Source organism: Beta vulgaris, chromosome 9 (genome assembly GCF_026745355.1).
Source record: "Beta vulgaris subsp. vulgaris cultivar EL10 chromosome 9, EL10.2, whole genome shotgun sequence".
NCBI lineage: Eukaryota > Viridiplantae > Streptophyta > Magnoliopsida > Caryophyllales > Amaranthaceae > Beta > Beta vulgaris.
The window spans coordinates 29,069,799-29,090,186 of record NC_079210.1 but is presented as its reverse complement, the minus strand read 5'-3'; the positions used below and the strand labels follow the sequence as shown (position 1 = coordinate 29,090,186).

The window sequence follows — 20,388 nt, the reverse complement described above, 5'->3', positions numbered from 1 at the left end:
GTCTTAGTTGTCTAAAAGAGTCAGTGCCTTTTCCTAAAGAGAATTCATACTTACATTAATCGAGTTTATTACTCTTCCATTGTTTTACAAAGTGTATTTTTGAGAAAAAGGGTTTGAGTGAACTCTTGTAAGTGTGAGAAGCTTTGAGTAAAGCAAGAGAAAGAGAAAGGAACTTCTAGTGAAGTTTGAGAGGAATGACAGTTGTGGGAACTGTCGTTGGGAACTTGAGTTGAGTGACATAAGTTGAGAATCGAGAGAAAAGTAATAGGTTGTAATCAGAGTTTTTTTGGCCTATTATAGTGGAAAGTTGTGTTAAAATCCCTTGTGGTCGAGGTTGTTTCTTCCTACTAGGCCGAGGAAGTTTTTCCTCGCTAAATCTCTCGTGTTCCCATTGTTTGTTCCCAAGTTTACTTTTAATTCTGCAAAAGTATAGCTTATTCTCTCACTATAATTCACCCCCCCTCTTATAGTGCTCATATTATACAACATATATCTTGTAGAGAAAGATTTTAAAATCTAAGTCAAGATATTACTTTTATTCTCTTGGTATATTTAATGATCTATTAACTTAGAATCTTTGTATTAAAGATTCTTAGTTATTAGATATGGTTGTTGTTATTATTGCTTTACAGTTAAAACTCGCATTGGAGTAAATAGTTACTCGACAAGTTGGTTGGATGAAGTGGCGCAGAAAAGGAGGAACCACTTCCTTGAAGATTTATAACCTTCTTAGCAACCGGTTAATCACAAGTAACTACCTGTTGGAATTTCTCCCCACTAACGGATAGTGGGAGCTGCTATTTTACCGTTGCTATACTTGTGAAACATGCGCAGCAAATTCAGGCCATGATCCACACGATCTTACAAGCATGAAATTAGGAGATCATGGAGTAGTAAAATTTCGGCAGAAGATGGTCAATTTCAGCAGCTATATAAGAAGAAGCTTTGTCGAAGAAAAACATATAACTTTCTAGCTCTAAAAGTCAATTATTATTTAGAAAGTTTTTTTTTTTATTTTTCTTCTTCTACTTTTATTTGTAATATTATAAGTGTTTGCGTGAGAGAAAAAACTCAGAGAATATCCTTGAGATAAAAAGAGAAAAAAAAGAGAGAAAAGAGAAGACTTCTAGTGAAGTCAAAGTTAGTGTCATGGGGAACTAAGTGATTGGGAACAAGTTTCCAGAGAAATAGAGAAGGTCCTTATTCCATTGCCTTCCTTCCTTTTACAAGTTTCCATAGGAAAGCATCAGATTTCTGTTATTTTTTCGCTCAAAAAACCCGTGTTTCCCATCTCTCCCTTAATTCACCCATTTTCATTCCTTTTCCTTCTTTCCTTCTACAAATCTCCACTTGTTTCTTGCTCTATACTCTTCTCAAACCCTAACCCTAATCTCTGTCCTCGTCAGCCACACCAAAGGAATCTCTGACCTTGCTTGCTCTTCCGACTCTCACTATATCATCTCTGACGACGACACTTCTCTCCGTATTTGGGCCGCACACACCTCTGCTTGCGACCGCGTTAATGGCGACAAAAGAAGTACTGTGACAATACTACCTTCAGCATATCCATGAACTTTTGCTTCAGATCCGCGTCAAATCTCATAATCTCCAACGTCGTCTTAAAGCTTAGCGCAACCAGTTCCATTCTCGAGGTCTCTTTTTTCTTCTCTTCTAATCGTAAACCCTACTTTTTTCTATTCTTGTTGGTTTTTGGCTTAATTTTATTTTATGCCTTGTAATTGTTTGAGTTGGTTGGTGGATTTCTACTTTTTTTTATTTTTTATTTTTTAATTCGATTTCTACTAACTGTTTAAGTCGAATTGAGTAACTTTCGATTGTATCTTGTTATTGATTTTGTTGGCGATTTTACTAACTTTTTTTTGGCTCCTTTGACTATATGCATGTTTTTATGAATATATTTTGTTCTTTTTTGCTATTTATTTGGTGTATAGGTTGTTATTCTATAAACTGGTATTGGTTTGGATGGAAGATTGTGTCTTTTGTTGCTATAGTCAATCCGACGTCGTTTTTCTGCGTCAATTGTAACCAACTGCTATTGGGGTTTGTTTGAAGGTGTTGATTGACGATAAAATTGGGTTTTATTTTGGTAAGTTTTCTCCTAATGGAAAGTTTATTCTTATTGCAACTTTGGATAATACCTTGGATTTGTGATTTTAATTTTGTGGATTGATTTTTCGCTTGAATTGGGTAATCAATATGTTGTTCTTTGATTGATAGTATGTTTGAAGTAAATTATGTTGTTTTTGAGGTGTATTTAGTTCGTATTATATGGTGTATTGTTCTTTGAGTAAACTTATTGAAGATTTCAAGAAAGTGGGAGCATGGGAGTCTAAGTAGGAAGATAAAACTAATTCCTTTCGAATATGAGGAGTGATCTTAGGAAAGAAAAAATAAGTTACCCGTTTCTTTTGATGTCGAAGTGTTTAAGGATTCGAAAGGCAGGGAAATGAGTGTTGTTTCGCCTTTACATTTGAAGGTGGTTCAAGCTGCTGTTTTTGAAGATAATGATCCATATGATGATGACGAGAAATAGGATAAAGTAGAAGAAAATGGAGTAAAAAGGGAGGTTTTGGAAGTTGAGGATGAAATTTTGACGGATATTAATGATGGAGAATAAGGAAAACTAGGATTCTATTACAAAACCTTTATTTGTTTCTAAGATCATACCATCTCAGACTTTTTTTTTCTATTGGCACAAAAGATCATACCAATCTCTAACTTTTTGTTTCTATGGTGGGGGGCAGTGCAGTGGGGGTGGGAGGGACAGTGCAGAGGGGGAGGGGCAGTCAGGGGGTGGGGGCAGTGCATGGGTGGTGGTGGGCAGTGCAGGGGGGGCAACACAGGGGGTAGGGGGTAGTGTAGTTTGAAATTTTGTGTAGCTTTAATGATTTCAACTTTATAATGTTATGGTCTATACTTCAGTTGATATTGTTAATATTGTTGATATTGTTGATATTGTGGATATTTTTAATATGAAACCAGACATTTTTCTTGTGAATTGAAACGTTCTAAAGCTTTGAGTAGTTGATTCTAATCTAAGGTGATTTATTTGTTAATAAACTTGAATTCATTTGATGTTTTCCAATTCAGCTCTAGATTGACCCTCAATGAAGCAATATTTATAGTAGGTGAGCATGTTAACTATTAATGTTATGTTAAAGTGCATTATTTTGTAGCTTATACTTATAGTCTTGGTTAACTTCAATATATGTGTAGCTGAATTACTGGAACACTTACGTAGATTACATTGTTGATCCTTTTACTCAATGGAAGAACAACTTGTTGAGATATTGCTTGCGCTATGGGGAACTAACCAAATCAAATGAGCAGCGCTTTATTTGCTTGCTATGTGATGGAAATAGAGATAATATGTCATTCTTTTCAATATATATAGTTATAGTGGAATATGAAATTAAAATTATAGCAAATACTCTTATGTATCTAATTATTTATGTTTATGCTTAAATTAAGCATACTATGCTTAATAAAATGATTATTGATATATATTATTGGTTAATAATGAAAAAATGCAAAAAAAAAAAAAAATTGTTTTTGGGGTGGTCAACCGCAACAGTTAATCATTTACCGCTACAGTTTTGGTTCAAAATCGCAGCAGTTAATGAGCGGTAAATAAATAATTGTTGCGGTTTTGGACCGGATCAGTTAATATTTGGGGACTGTTGCGAGTCCAACCGTTACGGTCCAAAACCGCAGTGGTAAGCCCGATTTCGACCGTAGCGGTTGAACTTTTTTCGACTAGTGTTTCTTGCTATATCAATGTCATTATCAAATATAACTCCACATTTTCTCAATTCTTTAGCATCAACATATGTAGCTCATGGAAGGATCACGAATGGAGAGGGGTAAACCACATCTCCATACTTTTGAGGGACATCTCCCCACCTTTCTTATATTCTACTTGCAAGACTTTTAGGTCATGACGTTATATGTGGGAGCAATACCCGCTCAAAACACATAATGATCAATACCCGCTCGATGAATGTTTTTCATCACTGCTTATGCTTATAAAACAAAAATTATACTCATACAAAATTACATATACTCAACACTTGTACTTATATACTTATACTCAAATACTTATACTTAAATACTTAACTACTTATGTTGAAATACTTATACTTAGATACTTATACCGAAATCATAAGGCTCACATGCTTTTACTCAACTTACACATTAATTCATATCTTTTAAGTAATTTTTTTCATTCCAAGTTTCATTAAAAAATTCTAAAATAATTAGCAGTATTCAGAATCCTAACATCTCAAATTACATTTATCTCCTTAAAATTCATTTAAGAGTAAGCAGATTGCGGTCGAGAGCATATTTAAGTTTCTCATATTGGATCCTCCAAATATAATTTCTAACAATCCAACCATAGGATCTATAGTTCTACCATATAACTTCCCAATCATGACTAAGTTCATATTCAATACATTAACTCCGAATAGCCAGAGTAGTAGGTGTTTCCAACTTTGTTTCATTAGTATTTCGTACTAAATATCGAATTTTGCATCATTTTGTAGCTTTTATGCTTATTAATCCTATGTTTGAAGCAGTATGTTCGAAGCAACTCACTTCATTTCTTTTTGTTTATAAATCAAGTGTATTTACACATTACCCCCAGAACCACCAGACTTCTCCGAGCTTGGCACCAGCGTTACCAAGATTCAACCTTGGAGGCAGAATTGTAAAGACGGTTTGGTAACAGATCAAAGAACATTCAAAGATAAACTCTCCTCACCAAAAACCCCATTTACCACAAGAAAACCCTTGCCTCCTCTTCTCCACCCCCTCCTTCGTACCTGAGTCAGACCTTTTTCTCCCAATGACGGCATCTAAATAGAAATATGTAAAAGTGGAACTGGTTGTAATTGTAAAAGCATGTGGGAAATCATTTTCCTCGGATTTCCTCATTGAAGGTATGAAGAAAGTCTAGAAAGTTCAGGGACCCCTCTATGCTTTTCCCATGGGTAAGGGCTTCTTTATCTTCAACTTCGCTTCAAAAGATGATATTACTAAGGTACTATCACATGGGCCTTGGTAACTGGCAAACTAACACATATATGTTCAACCTTTGGTACTAGATTTAAATCTTCAAATGCAAAACTGGACTATTATTCTATATGGGTGGCTCTTCTAGAGCTACTGGTGGAGCTACAATCAGTGGAAATGCTCCAAATGTTAGGAAACACAATTGGCTCGTTCATAAGAGCTGATATAAAGCCATTAAGAGAAAAAATTTGCAAATGTTCAATGTATGGTGAATTTCAAATAGCCTCTTAAGGAGACCTTATGGATAGGGAAACTCAAACAAGAGTTGGTGTACCTTGAGAAAGAAAAATTCTGCAAGCTATGTCAAATGATCGGACATGAAACAAAGTCCTACAAAGGTAATCAACATGATTAGAACTCCATGGGAAAGGAAGATAACACCGGAGAGAATGAAGGTTATATTAGGACGGATGACACAGCAGTGGCGGACCAACGGAAAAAGGTCCAAAACCAAAAAATTGATTACCTAAAAATGGCTACTAGGCTCCAAGACTGGGAAAAGAAAAACAAAGGACCTGAGGAAATCAGGAAATTTAAGAATAGGTTCAATGTATTAAATGAAGTGGAGGACTTATATAAAGCCACGTGGAAAGCAATCTCGACTAACCCTAGTCGTTCATCCCCCAAATTAATCCAGACCTTTCAAACCCTGATAAGTGGACTTTATGTTCACTTATTTGCATTTAATTTAGGTCATTTAGATTCATTTTAGGCCATATAGTTTCTTTTTCTTCCCATTTTTATCATTTCTCATATTCTCATACTTAGCATTTTTAGTTCGTTTGCATATGGTTAGGTTGCATATAGGTCATTTTTTTTGCATGTGCGTTCCCCCCTCCCCCATCTACTATTTTCATGGAGTGTTTTGAAGCTAAGATAAGCAAGGAAGAGGCTCCAAACAGGGGAGTGGGCGCTCCTGAGGAAGAGGAGCGTTCCAGGAGCGGGCGCTCCGTCGTCAAGTTTTCCTGATTTTTGTTTCGTCTTTTACAATTTTGCCCTTATTTATACGGGGTATAAAACAAACTTTGTAATAATCCTAATACTAAGCTTTTAATTTCTGAATCAATTAGTTCAAATTAGAGAGAGTTTTTAGAGAGAGAAGTAGAACTTAGAGAGAGAAACTAGATCTAAGCTTTTGAATGTGGATTATTGAAGTTATTTCAATGGAGCTTTGCATTTGATTTTCATCCATCTTTGAGTATTTCTTCTCTCTCTTCTCTTTATTAACTTTTAAACTTGTTTTACCTTGTTTTGGTATTAATTAGTAGTAATTAGTGGATGATTAGCTTATTAGATATGATTTTCACCATTATTGTTGCTTCACCATTGTTGCTTCAAGCTTTTTATTTATTCCTTTCCATGGCTAGTGAGTAGATTAGTAGCTAGGGGAAGGGGATGACCTTGATAATCATGTGTTGGTCTTGAAAGTCAAGTTTTGGGGTGTGATTTGCGTGAGATTGTGTTGTCGAGCTAATTTAATTGCCTTGTTTATTTGGTTGATCACCATTTGAACTTGTTGTGGAAATCTAAGGTGAAGGATTGAGAAATGAAACCCTAGATAGACCTTTAGCTAGATTTTAGGTTGGCTTCACCATGAGAATAGGTGATTGACTCCCTAGGACCTTATTTGGATCAATATGAGTTGCGAAAATGCTTGATTAATTGATTTTACCATGAGAATAGGTAAAATCGGTCGATTAAGTCCTCCTAATTAGCTCGAGAGAGTAATTAGGAAACATATGAGTGATTTAGTCCCCTAATCGACCCTAATGAATCCCCTTGGCTTGATGATTTGGTTAATTATCTGTTAGCTCGTGAATCCCCTACCCCTAGTGTCCTTTTAATATAGTTTAATTCGAATCATTTAGTATGTTTGTTAGTTTCTTAGTTCCTAATTTCTTAGCTGTTCACTAATCTCAAAAACCCCCAAAATAGGCTTAGCTCGTTAAATCGCATTCAAGTCTTGATTAATCCTTGCTTCCTCGTGGATCCGACCCTTTCTTACCCTATATTAGGCTAAGTTAGGTATTTAATTTGGCACGTGCAATGACCGTGTCAAAATTTGGCGCCGTTGCCGGGGAAGCAACGGATTACATTGCATTGAATTTTGATTTTTGAGTCTAAGTCAACTCTATTCCCCCTCCCCTTTTCTATTTTTATTTTTCTTTGGTTACCGATTGGTTGCTTGCTACTTGGTGGTAAACCCTTGTGTTGCTAATCTTTCCCTTTAGCTTTTGTATTTGCATGTCAAGAAGGTTACGAGGAGATCCATTGCTTCCAATCGACCACAATCTTGAGGGCACTTTACGGGAGTTGAGGAAGATTTTTCCGGATCCAAGGGTGCTAGCTACTAGTGAGGAGCAACCGGGGGAGATATTTGAGGAAAATCCATCCCGTTCTTTTACTTCTAGTATCATAGCGGAGGATCCATTCGTTCCAAGAGCTTTGAGGAACTATGGTCATCACCCCGAAGCATTTGAGCTCAAAAGTGGGATACGGAGGCCGGCAACAACTGCTAACTTTGAGTTCTCTCCACACTTGATTAGAATGATTAAGCAAGAGCCTTATGAAGGATTTACTCATGAGTGTCCACTTGACCATTTGGCGAACTTTCTTGAGCTTTGTGCCACGGTGAAGCAAAATAATGTTACTCAAGAGTTCGTGAGGCTTAATCTTTTTCACTTCTCTCTCACGGGGAAGGCCAAGAAGTAGTTACAGTCTCTACCCCCCCGATTCCTTGACTACTTGGGCACAAGTAACGACAGCTTTTGTTGATGAGTTCTACTCCCAAGAGAAGACTTCCGAGGCTAAGAGGAAGATCTCTAATTTCATACAAGATGATGATGAGAGTTTCAATGAGGCATGGGATAGGTTCAGAGACCTCCGAAGGTGGTGTCCACACCATGGGTATAGTCAATGGATGTTAATTGAAAGATTCTATGATGGGTTTCTTCCCATGACTAGAGCTAGTCTTGACTCCGGAGCCGGGGGGGGGGTCAACTCACCAAACTACCGGTTGATAACATTGTGCCCACCATAGATGAGGTTATGCGACATTACTCTTGGGGGAACCCAAGGTCTACAAGGAAGAAGGTTAGTGGCAAAGGGAAGTATGATGTAGATGCTATGGACCAAATCCATACCAAGCTAGACACTCTAGCTAAGAAACTTGAGAAGGTGAACTTGGCATCCCCAAGCCAACCAACTTCCCAAGCTTTCTCTTGTGAAATTTGTGGGGGCACCGATCATGCAAGCTCTTATTGTGGAGGATCTACGGAACATGTAGCATGGGTTGGTGCAAGGCAAGAGGGGCCTTCAAACTTCAACAACCAAGGGAGGTGGAACAACCCCTCTCAAGGATCATGGAAACACCCTCCACCACAAAATCACAACAACACACCTCCAACTTTCGACCACCCGGTTTCAACCAACCACAACAAAGACCACACTTTGAGCCTAACCCACCAAAGCCTCCATCACTTGAGTCTACACTTTAACTTTTCCTTGCCTAACAAACTAAGACCAATGCCGATAATGATAAGAAGTTTGAAGATATTCACTCTTCCTTGCAACTCATGCAAGCTCACATTGCTCAAATTGCTCAAATTGCCCAACAAGTAAGCAACTCCACTTCTTCTTCTACTCAATTCGCAAGCCAACCCGTGATTCACGAGCATGCCAAGGTCATTACTTTGAGATCCGGAGCAAATTATGAGGGGCCTAAGATGCCTAGTGAGGTGAATGAAAGCCCGGAAGTTGAGAAAAAGGGAAGTGCAGGGGGGTTGAGAAGCTTCTTGAAGAGGTAATAGTGGAGGATGAAAGTAATGTTGTACCCTAGAGCTCATCTCCAAACTCATCATTCGAATTCTCATCCCCTAACTCATCATCCTTCTTTTCTTCACATACATCATTCATTACCCTAGAGCTTCCAATATACCTCCCTTGCTCACCATGCCAAACCCATACGTGGTATTGAGGCCTAAACCTACGACGAAAAACATGCTCCCTAACCACATGTATACTACTAACCTTGCTCACATTTCTACAATTGACACAAGGACAATAAAAGTCGACTGCTCCATAGGATGTTTGATATTCTAATGCAGTTGTACAGAATTTTGAGACCCCCTTTCACAAACTCAATCGATTCACGACTACCATACATCCAATTCCGATCCATCTCATTCAAGAAGACCACCTCTAATAATTTAACTCAACAATTCATTATAATGCATCAATCATTATTTAATTACATACACTCACATATTCAAATCACACATGTATAGAGGAAGCTAAGATAGTGACATGTTCAATTGTATGCATGCAACCGAAGGTCCTTATCACTCCTACCAAACCCATCCTTGGACGTCTAATCTCACTAGTGAATACTCCCTCCGTTTCCTAAAGATCTTCCCACTTACTGTTCCTACAGATACCAAGGAAAATCAAGTTGGGTGGGGCATGGTGTGAGTAAAGTAGGAGAGAGAAAGGGGTTAAGATAAATAAACAAATAAAAAGGGGTTAAAGTAGGAGAGAGAAAGGGAGTAAAATTGAATTAATAATGTAATGGTGGACCATATGATAGTGACATGAGAGGGTAAATAGGGAAATTTGTTTTGCCAAATAAGGAATAAAGCAAAAGAGGGAAGATCTTTTGGAAACACCCTTAAACGGAAAGAGGGAAGATCTTTAGGAAACGGAGGGAGCATATGCCAACTTTTCAATTCTAAGGAAAATCCGACAGCATTTCCCTATAGTTCTCCAAGTACACAATGTAGATAATTGCTTATCTGCATATGTACCCAGAGAACAATGTAGAGAAACGATAAGCCGAGAATTTCCTCATAATTGAAAAGAAGACACACATTCACCACCTAAGTGAGATCAAACGTCCAAGAACAGTCCCAAACCGGGGACTATCTAAGACTTACTCCTTATGAGTAAGTCTTGAACGAGTATCTAGGCATATGATGATGATTCAAACAACTTCTAGATTTCATAGCTAAATTACATTGCATTTTCATACAATCTCATATCAAGAAACACAAATATATCTATCTCCACAACCCTCCCCCGCCCCGCCAATAACCCACCCCCACCCTCCCCAACCCCCATGTCAGCCCTCCCCACCCCTGCCCAGCATCCCCAGCCCTCCCCACCCCTGCCCAGCATCCCCAGCCCTTCCCACCCCCCTGTCAGCCCTCACACACCCCCTGCCAGTCCTCACCCACCCCCTGCTCAGCATCCCCAGCCCTCCCACCCCTGTCAGCCCTCCCCACCCATTGCCAGCCCTCCCCACCCCCTATTTAGCCTCCCCAACCCTCCTCCACCCCCTGCCAGCTTTCCCCTATCCCTGCCAGCCTTCCCCCATCACCTGCCCAGCACCCCACCCCAACCCACCCTCCCTCAACCCTCCCCCACCCCAACCCCCCCAAACAATCACTCTTGTAGCAAATAAAAGCACATTTAACAACAAAAAATAGAAGTTTCCATCAAATCAAACAAAAATTAGAGAAATGTAAAAGTGGAGATAGTGGCGCACTGGTGGTGTTTCAATTGGTGGCGGAGTTAGGGTTCGCGCAAAGAAGGTGGTGGTGGGGATTTCTCGCTCGAAAATTTGACTAAAGGGAAGGAAATATGAATCTGCTTAGGTATACTGTACATGAGCGCAAGTAATTAGAATAAAAAAAAAATGATAAGGAAGGGTTGCACTTATCCAAAAAACGCAGCCCTTCGTAACAGAAGGGTTGCCTTTTTTTGGACAAGCGCAACGCTTCACGAAAAAGGGTTGCGCTTCTCTAAAAAACCCAACCCTTCTGACAATTAGAAGGGCTGTGTTTTTTAGTCAACCGCAACCCTTCACTAGAAAGGGCTATGCTTGACTAAAAAACGCAGCCTTTCTAACTGTAAGAAGGGCAACGTTTTTTAGTCAAGCGCAACCCTTTTTGTAATGGACTGCGATTTTCTTTAAAACCACAGCCCTACAAGAAAGAAGGGCTGCTATTTAAAACCGCAACCCTACAAGGAAGAAGGGCTGCGTTTTGAAGAAAACACAACCCTTCCTTTTTTTTCCCCTAGTGCTAGCATGATATGCCTCCTTATCAGGAAACCAATATTGATATTCATATTCATATACTGAATAAACATTCATTACTTACCTGATATGATTCCTTATCGGGAATCCAATATCGAAACAACTTACCACTCTACGATTCCTTACCGGGAATTCAATATCGATACAACTTTCATAACTTGAGATAACATTCTTTTAACCAGGGGGAAAGAGAACGCGGCGGAGGAGACAAAGCTTACACTCTGACAGTGGGGGTCGTCACCCAACCATTCGCTTTACTTTTGGCCAATAATCGCGACTAGTCCGGAGTACATTTTTCCACTGATTTCATCAGCCATCCACAAGTTTCACATTACCCTATATATCGCCCGATTATCGCCCCACAGAGCAATGGGCAGGTTTCCCTGTGGGCCCCCCAAGGTTCACAGTCCATGGGGCACTGTTCGTGTCACCTCATCGGTCGACTCAGACGAGGCTACATTCCCCTTTTAAATTCCTTTCAATTATCATTCATAACTTATTCAGCTAATTTTTGCAACTCATGTATACTTATAATAATTCTTAAAAATCTTTGAACGACAAACTAAACAAGATGACTTCTCCTTAGTGAACAGTAATTGCATCACATAGGATCTTAAGAAGTAAGCATTTCAAACTAATACATATATGCTTTTATACGCAATCGAATTTCATTCATAGAACTTATGATCAAAATGATTAACAAATGGTCATGCTTGATAACTATCAACAGGATGGTCTCTCGGTTAGAATTAACTAATAACGAGAGTTACTAACCTAATTTCATACAATGCATACTTTCGCATATAAATTATTTAATTCGTTTACGCCTCACACTTATCGATGTATAGAATCATCTCAATAATGATAGTAATAATTATCAAATACTAATAACACTGGCAATCGATCTCTCACTTAGAATTAACTAAGGAGAGTTAACTTAAACTTCACAACTCAAGCTTCGTCGATCAAAGGTGGATTATAAGTAATTAAATATGATCCAAGTTAGACTATTAATTAGTTGAGTTCTAATTACGATAATTAATAACAAGCCACTAACAATCCAAACTTATGATCACGTAGACCGGGTCAAAATCATTCTTACTAGAAACTAGTTAAACGTATACTCGGGCATCTTTGAGGTGATTCACCAACTCATGTTCCACTTTCGTATTTAAACTCATTAACAAACTTACTTTTGTTGGCATTGATCAGTTAATCTAACATTATAATATTTCTCTATCTATAATTATTAAACTGAATTCCTTTTATAAACCAATCTCAATAATCTAGACCATAACTAATTAAACTACATCCAATAATCTCCATATTATTATTAATTTATTAATAAATCCTTTTTCTAACCTTACATGGGAAAACCAATAAACTTTTACAATCTACTACAACGCTCAACAACTCTAATCAAATCATATACTCTTATTATTCTTCATATACATCCTCCAATTAACCTTCAAACTCTTCTTAACAACAATTAATAGCTATTCCTACTAAGTTTTAGTTAAATAAACTAATCCGGTATAATCACCTTCACCAATCTAGAGATATTCTCTCATTAAAAACTAATTAAACATCGTCTTAGAAGCAAACTCTATGATACCAACAATAATGATTTTTCACTATAAACAATCAATTCTAATTAAAATAATTTCAAGATATACAAAATAACACACAGATATGAAGTTATAATTCATACTGTATATTTAATCCATTACCATATCTCACAAAATTTCCGTGTAGACAACTTGCACAAATTACTCTTTCTAATAGAAACTACTTACTAATGAACTAAACCCATTACATAATTAAAATACAAACTTGTTACAATAGTGCACCTTGACAAAATTATAATTTACAACTTATACCTAAACCATTGTCTCTTAATGATTATAATACTGAAACCAAGACATCGAAGCTGATTGAATTTGTATTCAACAAGTAACAATAGTATAACTAGTATAGAAAAATCTCACCCAATTTTACAACATGATATTACCCACTAAATATAGATTAGGCCAACTTTCATAATCATAAGCAACTAAGTAATGCATCAATCTTATTGTCCTAGTCAAAGATAAATTAAGTCCTAAATTACTTAGATCACACCCCCACTACCTTGACGAACAAATACTAATCTGAAATGGTGAACCTTAAATCACAGGTAGTTATGAATCAAAATCATTAATTATAACACACACAACATCCACAATCCACAATTATAACCAATTTATTAATCTTCAGAATAAAATCATAGGAAGGAAGGAAAGAGGTACAGTACATCTAGGAGTAGAACATCAAGAAGTAAAGGTGGCCACCACCACCACCACAAATAACATCAACCACACGACAAGAAGAAGAAAAAGAGGAGCATCGGTCAGCAGCGACAGCAACAACGACCAACAGCAGCAAGGTGGCTGGTAGCACCATCTCATGGCGGCGCCAACAACCAAAAATAACGGTAACACCGCGGTGGCTTGCGAGCAACACCGCGACAATTAAACACAAGCAGAGGAGGGAAAACAGAATAGCGACAGAGGAGGGAGAAGAGTGGCGTTGAGCCACGGCAGCCCAGTAGCAACAACCACTAACAACGACGGAACAATAATTTCACGATGGGACACAAGCAGCACCGCTAGACTAATGGCGAAAACCGACAACAGAACCGTGGTGGCTTGCGAGCAGCACCACACACTTAGTAGCAAAGAGTGTAAAAAGTTGAATGAGAATGAAAGTCTGATCTTCTCATTGATGCACACGGTTCATATACAAGCAAGAATAACAACTTAGCTAAAAATTAGGCACTATCTATGGCAACTAACATATACAATCCTATCTTTTCCATATACAATAATATATTTACAATATACTCTTAACACCCTCCCTCAACTTGGAGAATGAGAAGGATCGAGAATGCCCAGCTTGGAAAGAAGAAGGTCAACTTGTGTCTTCCCTAAAGCCTTTGTGAAGATGTCTGCTAACTGAGCCTTGGTAGGCACGTATGATGGAGTAATGAGACCATCAAGGACGACATCACGCAAAATTTGAGAGTCAACCTCGATATGCTTTGTGCGCTCGTGAAAAACAAGATTTTTGGCAAGAAGTAGAGCAGACTGACTATCACAGAATAATGGAATAGATTTTGGATGATGCACCCCTAAGCTGAGCAAAAGACCTTTTAACAACTTTAATTCACATGTAATAGCTGCCATGGACCTACATTCAGCTTCAGCAGATGAGCGAGAAACAGTATCTTGTTTCTTGGCTGGTCTTCCAAGAAATAGGAGAATGGCCTAGGAACACAATCCACCCACTCAATGAACGCCTAGTAACGGGACAAGCAGCCCAAGCAGAATCACACCAACCCTGTAAGGATAAGTCACTATCAGCACGCAATAGGATACCTTGCCCTGGCGTGCCTTTCAAGTAGCGAACGACACGTAGGGCAGTCTCCCAATGCCCAGGACGAGGAGGGGCCTGCATGAACTGAGATAAGACATGAACCAAATAAGCCAAATCAGGGCGAGTAACAGAGAGATAGAGGAGATGTCCCATAAGACGTCTATAGGAGGCCGGATCCTCCATAATGGGGCCAGTGGCATGACCCAGACGGTGATTCTACTCAATAGGGGAGGTACTTGGCTTTGCGCCCAAAAGATCAGATTCAGAAATGATATCTAATGTATATTTGCGTTGGCAAAGAAATAAGCCTGAATCACTGCGAGCTACTTCAATGCCAAGAAATTATTTCAGAGAGCCCGAATCTTTCATTTTAAAGCAGTCACTGAGGTAAGCTTTGAAAGTCGATAATGCAGCGAAATTGTTGCTAGAGTTAATCAGATCATCAACATAAACTAACACATTGAGATGAACAGAACCACGTGCATAAGTAAAAAGAGAATAATCTGAGTAGGACTGAGAGAAACCATACCCTTTCAAAGCAGAAACCAATTTGGCAAACCAACACCGTGGAGCTTGTTTGAGACCATATAAGGATTTTCGGAGGTGACAAACAAGAGAAGTGTCTGAAGACTCAAACCCGGGTGGAAGTTTCATGTAGACTTCCTCATCAACATCACCATGCAGAAAAGCATTATGAACATCCATTTGATGGAGTTCCCAATGCTTAGAGGCAGCTATAGCAAGAAAAGCACGAACAGTGGTCATCTTAGCAACATGAGCAACTGTTTCATTATAATCAATGCGGGCTTCTTGATGGTTACCTAAAACAACACGATGAGATTTAAGACGTTCCACATCTCCATTTGACTTAAACTTTGTACGATAAACCCATTGACTACCAATTGCCCGTTATCCGGGTGGAAGAGGCACCAATGACCTCGTCTCAATTTCTTCCAAAGCCCGAATCTCATCACGCATAGATGCTTGCCAACCCGCATCTTGCATAGCTTCTCTAAAAGACCTGGGGTTAGTGCTAGAGACAATAGAAGCAAGAAACTTTCGGTAGTTCACAGAGTATTTTACACAATTTATTTAGTGAGCTAAAGGATAAGGAGTACCTGAGGGAGACGAGAGAGTGGGATTAGGCGAATATGGACTAGTAGCGGAGGCGGTGTTGATGACAAAATTCTGTAGAAGTACGGAGCGAAATTTTTGACGCTTGCCTTTACCGAGCAAATCTGATGTAGATGAGGGTAATGGATCCGGGTGTGTAATAGGAGAGGAGGGAGATTGAGACTAGGTTGTGTTTACGGGAGTGGGCTGTGTTTGGGTAGTGGGCTGGTCCGAAACAGGAGTGGGTGAGAGAGGAAGAATAATAGGGGGCGGTGATGTGGAAATAATAGAGGAAGGAAGTGGTACGGTGGGCTGCTCAGGTAATGAAGTGGGCTGGGCAGTATTTATTGGTGGGTTTATGTTATTTGTGGGGAGTGAATTAAAGATATTGGGTTGAAGTTCATGAATAGGTGGGTCTGGGTGATGTGATTGGATTTCTGGTGAAGTAATGGGATAGGTTTCATTATTTGGTGTGGGCTCACAGTAAGGAATGGCAGCAAAATCATCATGAATGGGTTCGTCATTTGGAGGAAAAATGTGAGTAGGGTTAAGGTTGGCCTCGGTCAGAATCGAGAATGGAAAAATATCCTAAAAAAATTTCACATCCCTCGAAATGAAAAATTCCTTAGTGTCAAGATCATATAAACGACAACCCTTATTCCCAAAAGGGTACCCAACATAAATGCACTTACGACTACGGCTAGCAAACTTGTCACCATTAGTTTTGTGATTATGAGCAAAGCACAAACACCTAAAACTAATGGCATCATAAGAAGCCATGGAGTCATAAAGGATTTCAAACGGGGATTTATCACCAAGAATTGAGGAGGGGGTTCGATATATGAGATGGGTGGCGGCGAAAGCACTCTCTCCCCAAAAATAAATGGGCAAATGAGCTTGAAAACGAAGTGCCCTTCCTACATTCAATATATGTTGGTGCTTACGTTCTACCCATCCATTTTGTTGAGGAGTTTTAGCACAGGATTTTTGAAAGATTATGCCCGTAGTATAGAAAAAATCATGCAAGCAATTGAACTCTGTGCCATTGTCACTTTGAACTACTTTAATAGTTTGGGAAAATTGACGTTCTACCATTGCAACAAAGGACATAAACATGCTAAGCAACAAATAAATCCATACAACACGGGAAAAATCATCGACAATAGACAAAAAGTAACGAGCACCACAAGATGAAACATGTCGATAAGAGCCCCACAAATCACAATGAACCTTTTCAAAAATACGACATGTTCGTTTATCACTCAAATTAAATTTGTCTCTATGGTGTTTAGCACGAAAACATATTTCACATGCTTTATTCACACTACCCCTAAGGTCACAAATGGGAGGAAGCAACTTTACAACTCGTTCGGATGAATGACCCATTCTCCTATGCCATAGCTTCAAATCTGGAGACGCGCCATTTGCCGTAATATGAGTCACCAAGTTGCCACCGTCAAAATAATAAATTCCATCCTGCTTACGTCCCGTCCCAATCATCTCCCTCATGTGGTCATGTATAGCACACATAGAAGAGTTAAATTGTACAATATAGTAGTAGTCAATTGTGAAATCGAAAGCAAATTGAAACTAAAATACGGAGCATAAATGGTAGGCGTTTGTCGTGTACTCCTAACCAAATATAATTAACCTACTTTCATGCACACTAAGCAAGTATAATGGAAGTAGGGATCGTATCCACAGGGAGCAAAGGAACTTGATCGGAGATTAGCGAATTAAGAACCCTAGTATGTCAAGGCCAAAGAACGAATAGGGGGATATTATGAAGTAAACTAAACTATCACAATACTAAAACACGAAGAGATTACAATATAAAAAGGCCTTAGACTCGGTTAACATCCACCATAACCTACTTTGTGATCACGAAACCTTAACCCTCAACCCCTCCTGTGGTCACCTATCGAGAAGTCGATACCTCTATCCTCCTAGATCGTGGTTTAACACACGATCCGCGTGGTTTGAACCGCTCTTACTATGATTTAACTAAAATGAATAGCACTTAAGTCCAAACCAAAGTAGCATTAAAGTCGAGGAACACGATAGGATTACTAATGTTATCAAAGCAACAACATTCAAGTAATAAGCTATGCTTCTCTAAGTGCACAAGATTAATGTTCAGCATTTAATCAAACACCTAGTATGCTACATGAAGCTAGGAACACAACAAACCGATTATGCACCTAAAATTAGCATTAGATAATTCACACAACAATACTAGTAACGTTCCCAGCAAAGATTATGCAAATATCATGGAGATAAATACAAGAAGCATCACAATGACCATAAGAAAATAGAGAGTAAGAAGTTCTCACAAATAGATTAGAGCTTCAATAAACAAATCCAAGATGGAAGTTTAAGCTAGCAAAGCCATAGAATTCATTACAAATCTAATAAGGAAGAGTAGAAGAAAATCTAGAGAACACTCCTCTCTCTTCTCTTTCTTTCGTAGTTAGAACTAAACGAAAAAGCTAACATAACCACCTTACCTTCCAAGGGAGGAAAAGAAAATATAAGGCGCTGAACAGGGGGTCGCTACTCGCGACAGGCCTCGCGACTCGCGACAACAGGCAGGTCGCGACTCGCGACACTAATCGCGGGTCGCGACGAGCTCTCTGCCTAAAAAAAGCACCAAAACACAAAAAATATAAAGAGAGTAGAAGTAATTTGGCTTTTGAGTAAACCATGGAGCTGTTCAACTGAAGTGAAATCAATCCTCGGGCGACGAATAACAACGAAGCTTGAACTACGTACCTCGAAGCTCGGAACTCGAACAAAGCTCGGAAAACCTCGGAAGATGCACCATAAAGGACTACGAATAAGGACCCCGGGATACAAAAAGTGATCGGAGGGCTAAGATCGGCCCTCGAGTGTGCCATCATGTAAACCACTCCCTAGACTCCTCAAATCACAACATCCTCCGGCAACACCTCCTAACGTCAAATCTCTCCTAAATCCCGACAATAAGCTCGTACCGACACCAAAAACGACCCGAAATCCGCGTAAGATTGGCGGATAACTTGGACACATCAAATTTCCCCACGCTTAAACCTTACTCGACCTCGAGTAAAAGAAAAAAAGAACTCGACACACCCAAGCCCCGATAATACGCCATACCACGTCAACCTCCGGATTCGCCCTCCACAAAAACACAAAAGTCAAACAACAAAATCTACCCCAAAAGAATTCTCCTATACAAATGACCCTCGAATCCCGAAAGGTCTCGGGACACGATCATAAACAATGACATCCTAACTCCAACCAACCCAAAATGCAACGAAACTAAGGCACGAAGGTGAGTGATTCCCCCACGCTTAGCTTCTAGATCCGACCAAAACATACCATAAACAACAAGAGAAAAAAAACAAGCCAAAAAGAGATGTCTAGCCCGCCTTCAAAGGACACAAAACAAGAACCTAATCTAATCCGAAAACACCGACTCCAAATGCCGCCACCTTATGACGCCACCACCGACAAATGAGATTCAAAGCAAGATTTCTTTTCTCTTTTTTTTTTTCTCTCATTATACCTAGGAGCCCTTTCGGGTTTTTCCTAGCTTCTCTTTTCATTTTTTTTTCATCTCTCTTCTTTTTTTTTGGCTCACAAACTCACCCGCTCAACTAGCTCTTTTTTGCTAGAGCCGCCCTTTCGAGTTTTCAACCTATCCGAGCCCCCAATTTTGCCCGAGTCTCCCGCCCTTGCGGGCTTTCAACTCAGCGGGATTCTTCTTTTTTCTTCTTTTTTTTTTTCTTTTTGTCCCTTTTTTTTTTTCAAATTTATTTCAAATTTACATCAACTTAGCACAACATAAACAAAACAACAAAACGAACAAACTAAAATATCACCACATTTAATCAATCTCTCCCCCACGCTAATTATGCACATTGTCCCCAATGTGGAAAGGACAAATACAAATAAGAGGGAAAGGGAAAAGGAAAAGCTCTAAGACCAAGGGGCCCCGCGCTCAAACCTGCGGGCTGCCCTACGGGCCTCTCTCTCTTGGCGGCGTAAAATGCGCGCCGCCTCAATCTCGGATGTGGGATCGGAGTATCAGGAGTCCTGGTTCTCCGGTCCCTGAGGTGGATAGCGGGACACAAAGAAGTTGTTCATGGTCGAAACCATGGAACCAACTGAATAAATCTGATCCTCCATCCCGTACATCCTATCCTGCATGTCCCCTAAATCACCCCTAACACTGGATAGTTGCTCAGTTACCTGAGCCTGAAACTGGGCGTGAGGGAGGTAACCCTGCACCTGCTAATACTGCTGAAACTGCTGGTATTGGAACTGCTGTTACTGGGGCATGGGTTGGACCCCTTCAGTGTACCTCTGACCTAACTCCTCCGCCACTATGCGGGCATACTTCTCATCAAGGGAAAGGAAAAGCTCCTCATGGGTAGTCTGGTCCGTAATGGCCACCCGCTCATGCGGTAAAGCCATATACGTAACATTCCTTGCCCCAAAGAGCCACACATATCTCGTCTTATTGCCTATGGTTGTGAAATAAAGCATGGTAATACTCCTCAAGGCAATGGTATTATAACAGTTGGAATCACGAGAAAATCGACCACTAGCAGTCCCTAATGGGGTCAATGTGGGTGCGTCCTTCCTGTCCACAGGCACCTGAACACCTAGGTGGGAGGCTAAAAGGCTAA

The 20,388-nt window shown here is 39.5% G+C and overlaps 1 long non-coding RNA gene and 1 other non-coding gene across 2 annotated transcripts; one reads left to right on the top strand and one right to left on the bottom strand.

Annotated features, from left to right (window-relative positions):
* The first annotated feature begins 988 nt into the window (after positions 1 to 988).
* On the top strand, positions 989 to 6,187 carry LOC125493350 (uncharacterized). Its single transcript, XR_007269903.2, has 3 exons — positions 989 to 2,107; positions 3,112 to 3,149; positions 3,238 to 6,187. It is a non-coding gene; the product is annotated as an uncharacterized LOC125493350 (long non-coding RNA).
* A 1,711-nt stretch (positions 6,188 to 7,898) lies between these two features.
* Positions 7,899 to 8,004, bottom strand: LOC125493955 (small nucleolar RNA R71). Its single transcript, XR_007270278.1, has one exon. It is a non-coding gene; the product is annotated as a small nucleolar RNA R71 (small nucleolar RNA).
* Positions 8,005 to 20,388: the final 12,384 nt, after the last annotated feature.